Source organism: Triticum dicoccoides, chromosome 3B (assembly GCF_002162155.2).
Source record: "Triticum dicoccoides isolate Atlit2015 ecotype Zavitan chromosome 3B, WEW_v2.0, whole genome shotgun sequence".
Classification (NCBI taxonomy): Eukaryota; Viridiplantae; Streptophyta; class Magnoliopsida; order Poales; family Poaceae; genus Triticum; species Triticum dicoccoides.
In genome coordinates, this window is record NC_041385.1 from 329476695 (window position 1) to 329490680 (window position 13986).

Genomic DNA, 13986 nt, shown 5'->3' on the forward strand with positions numbered 1-13986 from the left:
GACCCTCCACGCACACGCTTCAACAGTGCGCCATCACCAAGCGCATCATGAGGGGTGACGGCCGGCCTCCTCCGGCTCTGTCTCCGCCTCCACCGCCGCCTCCCGCCGGCGGCACGATGCGGAATGATGCCTACCCGGACCAGAACGCGACACCAGCCTCAGCGATGACAAGCGCAGCGAGTGCCTCCTCCGGCAGGAGGTGAACACCGTCGTCCTGGCCAAGACCGATTTCATGCATTGGCCGGATCGCCCGATCACCTGGACCCGGGAGGATCACCCAGTAGTCATGCCGAGTCCGGGTGGATACGCCCTCATCCTCAACCCTACCATCGTAGCGCGGCGCACCTGCAAGTTCTCCTGAGTCCTCATCGACGGCGGCAGCAGCATCAACATCCTCTACCGCAACATGATGACCAAGCTCGGCCTCAAGGCCGAGGACCCCGGACCGTCTTCAACGGCATCGTATCCGGCCTCTCCTGTTCACCCATTGGTCGGGTCCGGCTCGACGTCCTATTCGGCGACAGCAGCCACTTCCGACGCGAACCGATCTGGTTCGAGGTGGTGGACCTGTCCAGCGCGTATCATGCATTGCTGGGCCGGCCCATGCTCGCCAAATTCATGGCAGTTCCCCACTATGCGTACCTGAAGATGAAGATGTCGGGTCCCAAGGGCCTCATTACTGTCACCAGCGACTACCGCAAGTCTCTGGAGTGCGCCCGAGAGGGCGCCAAGCTGGCCGAGTCACTGGTCATTACCGAGGAGCGGCGCCAGCTCGACCGGATCGTCGTCCTGGCCGGCGAGGCCTCCGATGCATCGATCCCGACCCTGGACCCGGCCGATGAGGCCGCCTTCAAGCCCTCCAAGGAAACCAAGAAAGTGAAGCTGAACCTGGAAGACCCCAGCTGCATCAAGTACGTTGTCGTAGGCGCCTGCCTCGACAGCAAATAGGAAGGCGAGCTCGTCGACTTCCTCCGTGAGAATCGGGATATCTTCGCGTGGACCCCCAAAGACATGCCGGGTATCCCGAGGAAGTACGCTGAGCACAAACTCCACATCCGCAAGGACGCCAAGCCTGTCCGTCAACCCCTCCATCGATTTTCCGAAGAGAAGAGAAGAACCATTGGTGAAGAGGTCGCCAATCTCTTGGCGGCCGACTTCATAATGGAAGTGTTTCACCCCGAGTGGCTGGCCAACCCAATCCTCGTCCTAAAGAAGAACAAGACCTGGCGCATGTGTATTGACTACACCATCCTCAACAAGGCATGTCCCAAGGATCCATTCGCCCTCCCGCGGATTGACCAAGTCATCGACTCAACCGCCGGGTGCGAGCTGCTGTCCTTCCTGGACGCCTACTCCGGCTATCACCAGATCAAGCTGGACCCGGCCGATGCCCTGAAGACGTCCTTCATCATGCCCTTCTGGGTGTACTGCTACATCACCATGTCATTCGGGTTGAAGAACGCCGGTGCCACCTTCCAACGCTGCATGCAGAAATGCCTGCTACCGCAACTCGGCAAGAACATCCACATGTACGTGGACGATATCATGGTGAAGACCAAGCAGCACTCACGCTCCTCGACAATCTTAAGGAAACATTCGCCAACCTCCGCGAATACAAGGTCAAGCTCAACCCGGAAAAGTGCGTCTTCGGCGTCCCAGCCGGAAAGCTGCTCGGTTTCCTCATCTCGGAACACGGCATCAAGGCGAACCCGAAGAAGATCAAGGCCATCGAGCGCATGCGCAAGCCAACGCGGTTGCGCGATGTCCAGAAGTTCATAGGCTGCCTAGCTTCGGTCAGCCGGTTTCTGAGCCGGTTGGCCGAGAAGGCACTGCCCTTGTACTAGTTAATGAAGAAAACAAGCCCGTTCGAGTGGAACGGCAAGGCGGACGAAGCCTTCCAAGACCTCAAGTGCATGCTCTCCACCGCACCCATCCTGGTCGCGCCGACCGACAAGGAGCCGCTGTTGCTCTACATAGCCGCGACCTCGCGGGCGGTCAGCATGGTGCTGGTGGTCGAGCGACCGGAGAAGGGCAAGATCTAGGTCGTCCAGCGCCCGGTCTACTACCTGAGCGAAGTGCTCTCCACCTCCAACCAGAACTATCCTCACTACCAGAAGATGTGTTACGGCGTGTACCTCACCGCCAAGAAGCTGAAGCAGTACTTTCAAGAACACGCTGTCACCATCGTCAGCACGACGCCTATCGGAGAAATCATCGGGTGTTGGGACGCCTCCGGCCGGGTCGCCAAGTGGGCGATCCAGCTAGCCGGCCACAGCATCCTCTACGAGCCCCGCACCACGATCAAGTCTCAGGCCCTGGCCGATTTTCTCGTCGACTGGATCGAGACCCAGTACCTACCGCCGCCTACTGACTCGACGCATTGGCGCATGCACTTCGACGGGTCCAAGATGCGACTCGACTTAGGGGCCGGCATCGTACTGTCCTCTGAAGGGTGACCGACTCTGCTACGCACTCCAGAACCACTTCATCGCCTCCAACAACGTCGCTGAATACGAAGCCCTTGTGCACGGCCTCCGGCTCGCCAAGGAACTCGGCATCCGGCGCATCCTGTGCTACGGCGACTCGGACTTAGTGGTGCAGTAGTGCTCCGACGAGCGGGACGCCCGCGACTCCAACATGGAAAGCTATCGCTTCCTCATCCAGAAGCTGTCCGGATCCTTCGATGATTGTGATTTCCTCCACGTCCCGCGCGCAGAGAACGAGGCAGCCGACACGCTTGCCAAGATCGCCTCGTCACGTCAAGCCATCCCGTCCGGCGTCTCCCTCGAGCACCTGCGCAAGCTGTCCGTCAAGCCGTCGCCGGACTCCAAGTCCATCCACGTCCCAGAAGACCCGGCCGCGCCGCAAGCTGGCCCGGGGACTGCTCAATCCGACCCGGGGACTGCTAAACCCGGCCCGGGGGCTGCTCAACCCAGCCCGGGGGCTGCTCAGCTCAACCCGGCCACCATCACCCCGGACCCGGCCGTCGCCGCCACCAACCCGGGGGCTGCTCAACCTGGCCCAGGAGCCGCCGACTCGGAACCCACCCAGGTGGCCGTCTTCATCGCCATCACGGCCCCATCTTGGGCCCTGCCGATATCAGAATGGCTGGAGAACGGGGTTCTCCCCATGGACGAGACCAAGGCTCGGCAAGTTCAGCGCCGGGCGTCCGCCTACAGCATCATCAACAACGAGCTCGTCAAGCGCAGCTCTACCGGCGTGTTTCAGCGCTATGTCGAGCAGGACCGCGGCATCGACATCCTCCTCGACATTCACCAGGGCGAGTGCGGGCACCACGCCGCATCTCGATCCCTCGTGGCCAAGGCATTCCGCCACAGCTTCTACTGGCCAACGGCCCTCGAAGACGCCGAGTCGCTCGTCCTCAAGTGCGAAGGATGCCAGCGCTTCAGCAAACGCAGCCACCAGCCGGCGTCAGCACTCCGCACCATCCCGATCGCCTAGCCCTTCACGGTCTGGTGACTCGACATGGTGGGACCCTTCAAAACCGCTCGAGGCGGCGTGACGCACTTACTGGTGGCAGTGGACAAGTTCACCAAATGGATTGAGGCAAGACCAATCAAGAAACTGGACGGGCTAACAGCCGTCCGGTTCATCAAGGACATAGCGGTGCGCTACGGCATGCCGAACAGCATCATCACCGACAATGGCACCAACTTCGCCAAGGGCGCGCTCGAGCAATACTGCTCCGTCTCCGGCATCTGCCTCGACCTGGCCTCCGTGGCGCATCCGCAGTCCAACGGGCAGGTCGAGCGGGCCAACGGACTCATCCTGTCCAGCATCAAGCCGCGACTCATCGAGCCACTCGTCCGCTCACCAGGCAGTTGGCTCGACGAGTTGCCCGCGGTTCTCTGGAGTCTGTGCACAACACCAAACCGGTCGGCCGGGTTCACCCCGTTCTTCCTCGTCTACGGATCCGAAGCCATCATCCCGACCGACGTCGAGTTCGACTCGCCGCATGTCATGATGTACACCGAAGCAAAAGCAAGAGAAGCACGCGAAGACGGAGTAGACCTGCTTGAAGAGGCGCGCCTTCTGGCACTTAGCCGCTCGGCTATCTACCAGAAGGCCTGAGGCACTACCACAGCAAGAAGATCAAGCCTCTCGCATTCCGCAAAGGCGACCTCGTCCTTCGACTCATCCAAAGAGCAGGCAGGCCAACACAAGCTATCCTCTCCATGGGAAGGCCCATTCATCGTGAGCAGGACTTTGCGCGACCGCAACGCCTACTACCTCATCGACGTGCGCAAATCGAAGAAGCGCAAGAGGGACATCGCCGGCGAAGAAACGACCCGGCCGTGGAACGCGGAACTCCTCTGTCCATTTTACAGTTAGCCGCACGAATGTATGTATCAACGCCTTTTGTAAGCATATGAAACTACGGGGTCCCCGAACGAGACTCGGTGGCTGCCTTTTGCCGACCAATTTATTACGTCCATATTTCACACCACTTTACTACTGAACCCGGCCGCCGGCTCGACTAGCTCGACCCGGGGGCTCGGGGGCTGGCCGGCTTGATCATCACCCCGCCGCTTTACTTGGTGATTCCTGATAAAGTTAGGATGCCGCCGCCCCCCACTTCACCCTAAAACCGCAGATCCAGCTCTGGCTGACGGCGGGCAAGCACAACGGGCTAAAGCTCCCCTATGATTCATACACTAAGTCAAAGCCGCCGGGTCGACCAACCCGGCCCGACACTCGTCAACTAAGTTAGCCGCATGACCGGCTGCTCACCAACCGGCCAAGCCGGATTGCCGCCAGCCGGCCCAGTGGGTGTTTCACTCACGCTCAACGCTTCTAAGGACCCAACTCCTGCGGCCGCCTCTCGAAGAGCCGAACTCCTTATCACAGACCGGAGCCTCGGCTGTCTGACTCACGTGGGGGGAAGTTTCAGAGAGGAGCAACGCATGAAATAAGTTCGAAAAAAGCAGAAAGCAAAAAGCAAATAAACACTCACAACATTTACACATAAATGTTTCAACCAAAGGCCCACGGCTCGAGTTCATTACACCTTGAAAACCGCCAGTGGGTGGGTGGACTTGTTACTTAACAGAATTTTCTACAAAAGATTCTCAGGCATTCCCAGCGCCGCATCGCGACGTCGACGGCTCCCCCCGGACGGCCTCTGGGCCCAGCGAAGCACCAGTGTCCTCTTCGGCTTTCGCGTCACCGTAGACGCCCGTCTCCTCCGAGCTGCCCTCCGGGTCGCGAAGAAGCAAGATGTAGTCGTCGCCATCCACGACCGCGTCATCTTCTGTCCGTTCCGGATGGAACTCGTCGTGGAAGGCGAACTCGGCGATATAGCTGGCCCGGGAGGCGATCTGGCCGGCCTGCTCCTGCAGCAACTGCTCCGAGCCAACGCGCTGACCCATCAGCGTGTCCAGCTGAAGATCTGGATGCCAAGACAGCGCGATCCGGAGCGCCATCTCAGCACCGGCCTGGGCGGCGGAAACGCGCCAATCGCTAAGGTGATCCGGACCCATCTCCAACCAACGTGCCAGACGCGAGAAGCTGCGCGGATGGACGGAGTCCGGCCACAAGGCCGCCGTCGTCGCGGTACCGGCTCGGGACAGCCGCTCCATCCGCGTCCCCAAGACCCGCAGCCGGGCCTCAGCAGTGGCAATGATCTCCGGGAAGGTCTAGGCTGTCAGCGAATCCGTCCCGGACCCAACAACGCCGGTCGGGTCGCGCTGATAGCGGACGGCTTCCTCCGCCAGCCACTGCATCTCCGGAAAGGCCCCTATAGCCAAAGAAGAAGCAAGTCAGAAGAGAAACAAAGGAGAAAGGGCCGGGTCCTGACCCGGCAAACAACGAAGAAGCAACACTTACTGGAGAAAGACTCTTCCAGGTGATGCGCCTCGAGCAATGTACCACGTCGCTCCCACCCCAAGACACGGTCCTGCTCCCCGAGCGCCTTCTCCAGGTCGGCCGCCTTAGCAAGGGCCGCCTTCAGCTCGGCGTCCTTGTCTTCGGCCGCCTTCTCGGCCGCCTCACGGCGGCGAGCCTCGGCCTGGCGGGCCTCCTCAGCCGTGGTGGCCTGCTCCCGCAGACGCTCCACCTCGGCCTGGAACCGACCCTTATCATCGACCAGCTGGTCGCGCTGCTGGTCTGCCTCGACCAGGGCCTGCTGCGTCTCCACCACCTTGGCGGCCTCCGCCTTAAGAAGCTCCACCTCGGCCTCGAGGCGGCTCTTGTGACCCGCCAGCTGCTCGTGCAGCCGGTTGGCCTCGTCAAGAGATCGCCGGGCCGCGGCCGCCTCCGCCCTCGCCTGCGCCGCCTCGACGCCAAGACGGCCGGAATCAGCAACAAGCCGGTCATAGTGATGACCAGCACGGAACAGTCGGGTCCGCCAAGACAGCACCTCGGCTGCAAAGAAGAAGAACTCAGCAAAAAGAAAGAATAAGACAAGACCTAAGATTTGGCCCAACTGTTACACAGTTGGCCCGAATCTCGGGGGCTACACCCAGTGGGTGCGCTAGCGCGCCCCCACTAGAAGAAAAGAACACAACAAAGTACCTGCGGCGACGCGAAGCTCCTCCTCCTTGGCAGCAAGCTGCTCCTTGAGCTCCCGATGCTTGCCCAGGAGCCGGTTGAAGGCGGCAACCCGGAAGGCGTCAAGGTGCTGAAGAGAAGACCAAAGTCAACACAAGGCCAACGCTCTTAAGGTTCGACCCAACTACTACATAGTTGGCCTGAACCTCAGGGGCTACACCCAGTGGGTGCGCTGGCGCGCCCCCACAGAGATGAAATCACAAGAAAACAAGAAGAAGGACTTACCAGGACGGCGTGCTCCAGGTCACGCGTCCACTCTGTCTCGGCCTGGGCAAAGACCTCAAGGCGCTCCGTCCGGCCTCGCAGACGGCGGCTGACGGCATCCAGCGCCGCCTCCTCCTGGGTCTGGGGCCCGAAGACAGCCGCGCCCCCGCTCCGCACGGGCTGCGGCACGGCAGCTCGGCGCCCACCCTGCCGAGGCACCAAGGCGTGCCCCCCGCTAGTCGCTTGCGACACGGCCAACACCTTCTCCGACGCCTCTTCCGGCGCCAACGGTGATCCAGACACGGGGACGCCCTGCGTCGCCACCTCAGGCACCGCCGCCTGCGGTGCCTCCTCCATAGCCGACGGCGCCTCCGGCGTCGCCGCCTGCGGCGCCCCCTCCAGGATGCCACTGCCTCCACCACCATCAGCCCCCGCGCGCTCGACCACGTCGGCTCACGGCGGGTATCACCCCCCACCTCCACGACCTCCTGGTCGAGGAGCACCACCTCGGGCCGGCCCCCACGGCCGCGCTCCCTCACTGACGACGGTTCAAAAACCGTCGCCTCCACCACCGTGCCCTCCGGCATCTCGCGCCAGGCCGGCTCCGCGCCGCCTCGCGCCCATGCCACCGCCGCGTCGGTCCAAGCCCGGACCGATGCCGCCTCCAGCTCCGCCTCAGCCCTATTCCTGTCCCGCCAGGCTAAGGCCTCGGCGTCGTCTGGGTACAGGCCGAGGTCCGAGTCGCCCCATCCCTCCTCCCCGGCCAGGCCGGCGAGGTCGGACCGGCTCCTGCGGAACACGGTCCCTTCAGCGGCCGCGGCCTCTGCCGCCGCCCTCGCCAGCGTGATTGGTGACCTGAAGAAAAAGAAGAATAAGCAAGCGAAGACAAGGCTAGCCCAAGAAATCAGGGCACAAGCAAGAAACAAGACTTACCCCGACAAGACTGGGACCAGGGTCGGCTTCCCGCGCCTCTTCTTGGTTGGCCTCCCGGGCTAGGCCGGGTCCGCCGCGTGCTTTGATCCACGGGGTCGCGGCGCAACGCTGTCCTTGCCATGCGGGCGGCTCGGTGCCGCTCCATGCGAGGACCTGGCTCCGCTCGCGTCGCCGCCTCCCCCGCCCAACGCCGCTACACCAAGCAACCGGCGTTAGCATCGCCTTCACCGTGACACGAGCAACAATTCAAGACAAATGAAGAAGAGAAAAACTCGAAGCTTACCCGCACGACGCCCAGCGCCGGCGTCGGACTCGGCCACCTCCTCGCCGCCTTGGGCCGCGGGCTCCTCTGGTGCCACCGGTGCCACCTGCGATGGAGCCCAGACGTAAGGATGCCGGATCACGTTCAAGACAACGTCCCGCGTCCCGTCGGGACGAACAAGAAGATGCGCGGCGGCAAAGTAAGGAGACCAGATGCTCACTTGCGGCGCCGGGTTCGCCTGGCTGTACGGCGCCTTGCCGAATCGCCAATCCTCTCCAAGATTGGCCCTGGAGAAGACGTTGACGGCGCGCGCGGCCTACTCCGCAGACAGCCGCGTCGACCCCATTCGGTTAGGGTCCTACAGGCCGATCATCTCGTCGATGAGGCAGGAGCACCTCTGAAGTGGGAGGACCCGGCGGGTGATGAACGCGGCGAGAAGGTCTGTGCCGGTGAGCCCCTCCTGCGTCCTCATCACCGTCACCCGCTCGCAGAGGTTGACGATCTCCTGCGACGGGCACTGGGGCGAGTAGCCCCAGTTCGTCTTCGCCCGCGGCGGCGCGATGACGAAGGGGGGAAGATTGATATGGTCCGCGCCATGGTTGCGGACGTAGAAGAAGGAATTCTGCCACTTCTTGGCAGAATCCTTGAGCGGAATCTTGGGGAAATCTGCCCCTGACCGCTTGGAGATGACGGCGGTGCCACAGTCGGCGAACTCCCCGACCGACAGGCCCTGCTGCTTCAAGGAGAAGAAGTGCGCCCAGAGGTCGATCGTCGGCTCGACCCCCAGGTACCCCTCGCACAGGGTCACGAAGCCGGAGAGTTGGACGATGGCGCCGGCGCCAAGATGGTGCGGTTGAAGCCCGAAGAACTCCAAGAAGGCGCGGAAGAAGGTGCTCACCGGCAGTCCGAGCCCGCGCTCGAAATGAGTTAGGAAGATGACGCGCTCCTGCCCCTCGGGTCAGGGCCTTTGCTCGCCGCGCGGCAGGCAGACACCGACGTTCGTCTCCCGCGGCAAGCGCCGCGAAGCTCGAAGCTGTGTGATATCCTCGAGGGTGACGTTGGATCCCATCCAAGAGCCCGACGGCAGCACCATGGATAGAAGCGGAAAGAAGAAGACGAGCAACAGAGGAAGCTCTGCTCGGGGCTGCGGGCGCAACTGTGCATCGGTGGCAAGGAGCAGAGCACGAGCAGGGGGACAGGAGGGCGCGAGCGAGAATGGTGTCCGCCGCCCCCTTTGCCCCCCTCAATTTATAAGCCCCAGTTCAAACGTGGGGGAGTGGGATCGTCTGCACGCGCTCGTTCTACTACCCCGCAATAAGTGCGCACATATAAACGCACTAACTACGCGGGGAAGTGCAACCGGCCCCCAGACGCCGCAATAAATCCGCACGCGTGGCCAAGGGAGTGCGGCGGCGGGCCCCGGCCCGTCGCCTAGTCCCATCACGCGCGTCGCCTGTCAGGTCCCTCCGGCTTCCGGGCACCACGTGGCGCCTGCGCGAAGCCCGAGGGATCGCCTCAAGATTCGACGGACACCTCGGTTCCCGCCACGGCCGGGATGCCGAGATCCAGTTTCCGAGAAAACCGGCACACAGTGGGTGTTGCCGGACCCGGTCGTTCGCAGATTTCGCCTTGCTCAACGGGGAAGCTGCGAAGGCCCACTCAACCGAAGACGACGGACCTTCACAGCTTCGGGGACTATTGTCAGCGGGATGAACCCCAGGCAGGCAACGGAACCCGGATCTATTTCAAAAACAGCAGGGCCCACATCGCCCCGCAAACCGGCGTGCGCCAGGCCGGGTCGCTCGACCCGGCAAGGCGTGCAACCCGGCCAAGACCCTCTACTCGGCAAGGTACACCGACCCGGCCGCAGCGGCTGGCGCAAGGCAACTCAGCCCGGCGCAACCTTGGCTTCCCCAGCAAGCCAACCCACCCGTGGCGTCCACGTCAACCCAGCCACGGGTCAGCTCCCGTCCCATCCAGATCGTACGATGGGACGAGACCTCAATCACCGATGACCAAGACTACAGTGCCCCCGCCCATGCCCGTGGTCAGCCGGAGCGTGGCAATAGTGCCCCTTACCTACCCGCTGACCAGGGCTGGCACGACAAAAGTGTTCCCGTCCTCACCGTTGACGACAGCAAGCGGCGGCCTGACGGAGAACACTGTGCGCGGCTCGACTCGGCCACGCCATAACAATTGACAAGACGGCGCACAGTCCCCCTAGGCACGCAGGGCCCGCACCTAGGGGAACCCGGCGAACCACAATCTCCCAAGTGGGACCCAGCCCGGTACCCCGGACACCGACAATACGGACCCACCGACTCGGCACATTACCATTGTAACCCTGGGTGGGTTGATCTATAAAACCCCCTAGGAGTCCACACCTACGGGGGCATGATATGTGTGATTCCCGGCATGCAAAGCCATACGAGATAAAGCAAGCAAGATAGGACCAGCCACTACATAGCAACACCAGAGAGAAGGAGCAGCCGAAGCCTTGGCCAGCCTCCTCCCCCCTCCATACAGCTCCACGAGCGACATTGTACTATCAACCATCCAACTAAACTCGGCAGGACTAGGGGTGTTATATCTCCGGAGAGCCCCGAACCTAGGTATGTCCGGCGTCCCACGCCCGCGCATATCAACCTCGCCTCCGAAGCCCACCAGCGCCCTCGAGCTTCCTCCTCTCTTTAGCAATCCCTTGGCATCTGCCGTGCGCCCACCACGACATACCATAAGAGACCATTTTGGCCTGTCCTTTGGCAAAAAAGGATTGGGCTACCTTGATGCACTTTATTTATCGTTATCGTTACTTGCTCGTTACAAACTATCTTGCTATCAAACTACTCGTTACCAACAATTTCAATGCTTTCAGAGATTACCTTGCTGAAAACCACTTGTCATTTCCTTCTACACCTTGTTGGGTTCTGTGACGCCCCAAGACCGATGATCCAGAAGACTTTCATATTTTTGTGACCTCCGTGTGTTTTTATTTGTGCTTGCTCTATTTATTTTTTCATTGCACCATGTCATCATGCCAGCATGTCATTTAATTTTTAAAACCTCAACTAAATAAATTGCTTAGATCTTTTGATCTATTTAAATCGAGGGAATTCACATGGTGATTTCTCTTTATAACATATCCTCCTAATATTTATGGAGCTATTATAAATATTCCATTATTTGGAATTGATCATAACACACTTGCAAATAAATCCCAATGCCTTTGTTATCGCAATTCTTGGTCTCTAACTTTGCCATATATCCTTTCATCACTTTTGCAAGCACCACCTAATTTCTCAACATTTTTGGGCCTTCCAAACCTCCACTTCCTGTTCACCCATTTGAATTAAATTCAAATGTTTTTGAATCTAAACCTTGCATCCATGCCCACTCCTATTTTCTTGGATTAAACTCATTTTTATGAGTCTGAGAAAATTAACCCCATGCCAATTCTTTCTCTAACCTTCTCTTTTCTCTCTATTCTTTCTTTCTATTTTCTGCAAATCAACAAAAGAGAAGCCCAGCTGGCCACTTGGGCCTCCCAGCAGGTCAGCCCACCAAAATGCCCTTAACCCTAGCCTCCCCTCTCGATCCCCTGATCTCTCCCTCGTCTCCCGTTCGAGCGCCGCCAGGGGAGAGCCCCAACGCTCGATCCCCCTCCTCTCGATCCCTTCCTCTCCCCTTGGTCCTCCACCTGCGCCGCCACACGCAGAGAGCAGCAATCAGCCGCACGGCTCTGCCACCTGCCCGGCGAGCTCGTCGCTGGCTGGACCTCCTCTGTGCCCCATCTCTCCTCCCTCTGTTCCCATCTCCTCCTCGCCCGCGACCTCCAGCCTCCGCGCTCTCCTCCGTTTTCCCTGTCGCCGCTGCATCAACCATCACCGCCCGAAGCCCCCACTCCGTTCGCCTGCATCTGCCTCTCCGCCCCGCTCTCCTTGCCCGCCTCCTCGTCTACCCGGCGCCGCCGCTTCACCAGCTCCGCCGCCGGATCTCACCTCCGTCAGAGCCTGCAGCAGCAACAGTTGCACCCTGCGCGATGACATCTTGTGCTCGCCTCTGACCCGATTCGCTGCCACCGCCTTCTTTCACGCCTCCATGCGGTTCCCCTTGCCGCACCTCTCCGAACAGGAGCTCCGCCTCCCCTGCTGCGCGCCAAGGCCGACGTCGACCACTTCGTCCTTTGCTGCCTTGCTGCCGCTGCAGTCCAGCCGCGCCTCTTCTTCACGTCTGTGACCTTCTGTGGTCGTCCCCATCGACCCGAGCGCGCCCCATACGTGGCCTCGGCCTCGAGCTGTTGTCACGGTACCTACCCGAACAGGAGCAATTTTGGATCGCCAGGTACACCTTCGGTTCACCAAGTACCGCACCGGACGTCTACGACCCGTGTACAACTACCGTCGCCAAGACCGGATCGACAAGTACCCCAACAATGTGTGTACCACTACCGTCGACCCTCGAAGACTCTGTGGACGTCAAGTTCCTCGTCGTGACCCCGAACATCTACGAAACGAGAACCACTACTTCCACTACTTCCACTACCGTCGTGAGAGCGACTACTTCCACTACGGCCCGTGTACCACTACTTCCTTCGATAAACTCGTCCCACCCAAAAATGCACGCCTCGAAGGTATAACCGCCGAGACGATGACCCGTGGACGAATGTATGTTGTATGAGATGAACCGTATGTTTGCACCGTGCCCTTTTGCTTCGTGCACATTCCTCCTCGTTTGCCATGCCGCCGTCCCGTGGGAACCCAGAATCCAGGATCACCCCACCATCCTTGCATGACACGCTCACGCCCATTTCCTTTTGCACTGGTATCTCCGTGAGCTACCGGAACCGATATGTTGTCGTGGCATCATTTTCGGTTTCGTTGCCGTGGCACCCGTTTCGTTCCGCCATGGTGACCAAATGCTTCATAACAGGCTCATGTCAACGTTTTCATAAAATTGCATAGAACTTGCATATGTCATCCGCATCATGATAACAACAATTAAAATGTTTAAAATTGTTGCTTGCGTTAAATTGCTAAATAACATATGGAGATTTCCGAAATTGTTGTTTGTTGTTTCCGGCCTCATTTAAACTTGCCTAAATAGTTAGTTTACTTATGTTTCACCTCTTGCCATGTTTAACAACATTTAATATTGTTGCGTACCTAAACGAGAGCGAACTAAATAACTCGAATGTGGTGTTTCGTCAATATGCAACTTGTTGCATATTGAGCTCCACTTAATTTGTAGTTTTGTTTGTGCACTTTTTCATGCCATGCCCATTTAAACCGGACATGCATCATACTTGATTGTGCATCATGCCATGCTTATATGATGGTTGTTTACCATGTTGTTTGCTTCTTTCCGGTTGCGTTTCTCCTTGATAGTTCCGGTAACATTGCGTTCGTGAAGAATTGTTCGACTACGTCCGTTTGTCTTCTTCATGGACTCGTTCTTCTTCCTAGCGGAATCTCAGGCAAGATGACCATTACCCTCGATATCACTTCTATCTTTGCTTGATAGTTGCTTCGTTCTATCGCTATGCTTTGCTACCTATCACTTGTTTACCATGCCTTCCAAGTTTCCATGTCAGCCTCTAACCTTTTCACCCTTCCTAGCAAACCGTTGCTTGGCTATGTTACCGCTTTGCTCAGCGCCTCTTATAGCATTGTTATTTGCAGGTGAAGTTGAAGATTGCTCCATGTTGGATCCGGATTATGTTGGGATATCACAATATCTCTTATTTAATTAATGCATCTATATACTTGGTAAAGGGTGGTAGGCTCGGCCTTATGCCTGGTGTTTTGTTCCACTCTTGCCGCCCTAGTTTTTGTCATACCGGTGTTATGTTCCTTGATTTTGCGCTCCTTACGCGGTTGGGTGATTTATGGGACCCCCTTGACTGTTCGCTCTGAATAAAACTCCTCCAGCAAGGCCCAACCTTGGTTTTACCATTTGCCACCTAAGCCTTTTTCCTTTGGGTTCTGCAAACTCAAGGGTCATCTTTATTTTTACCCACC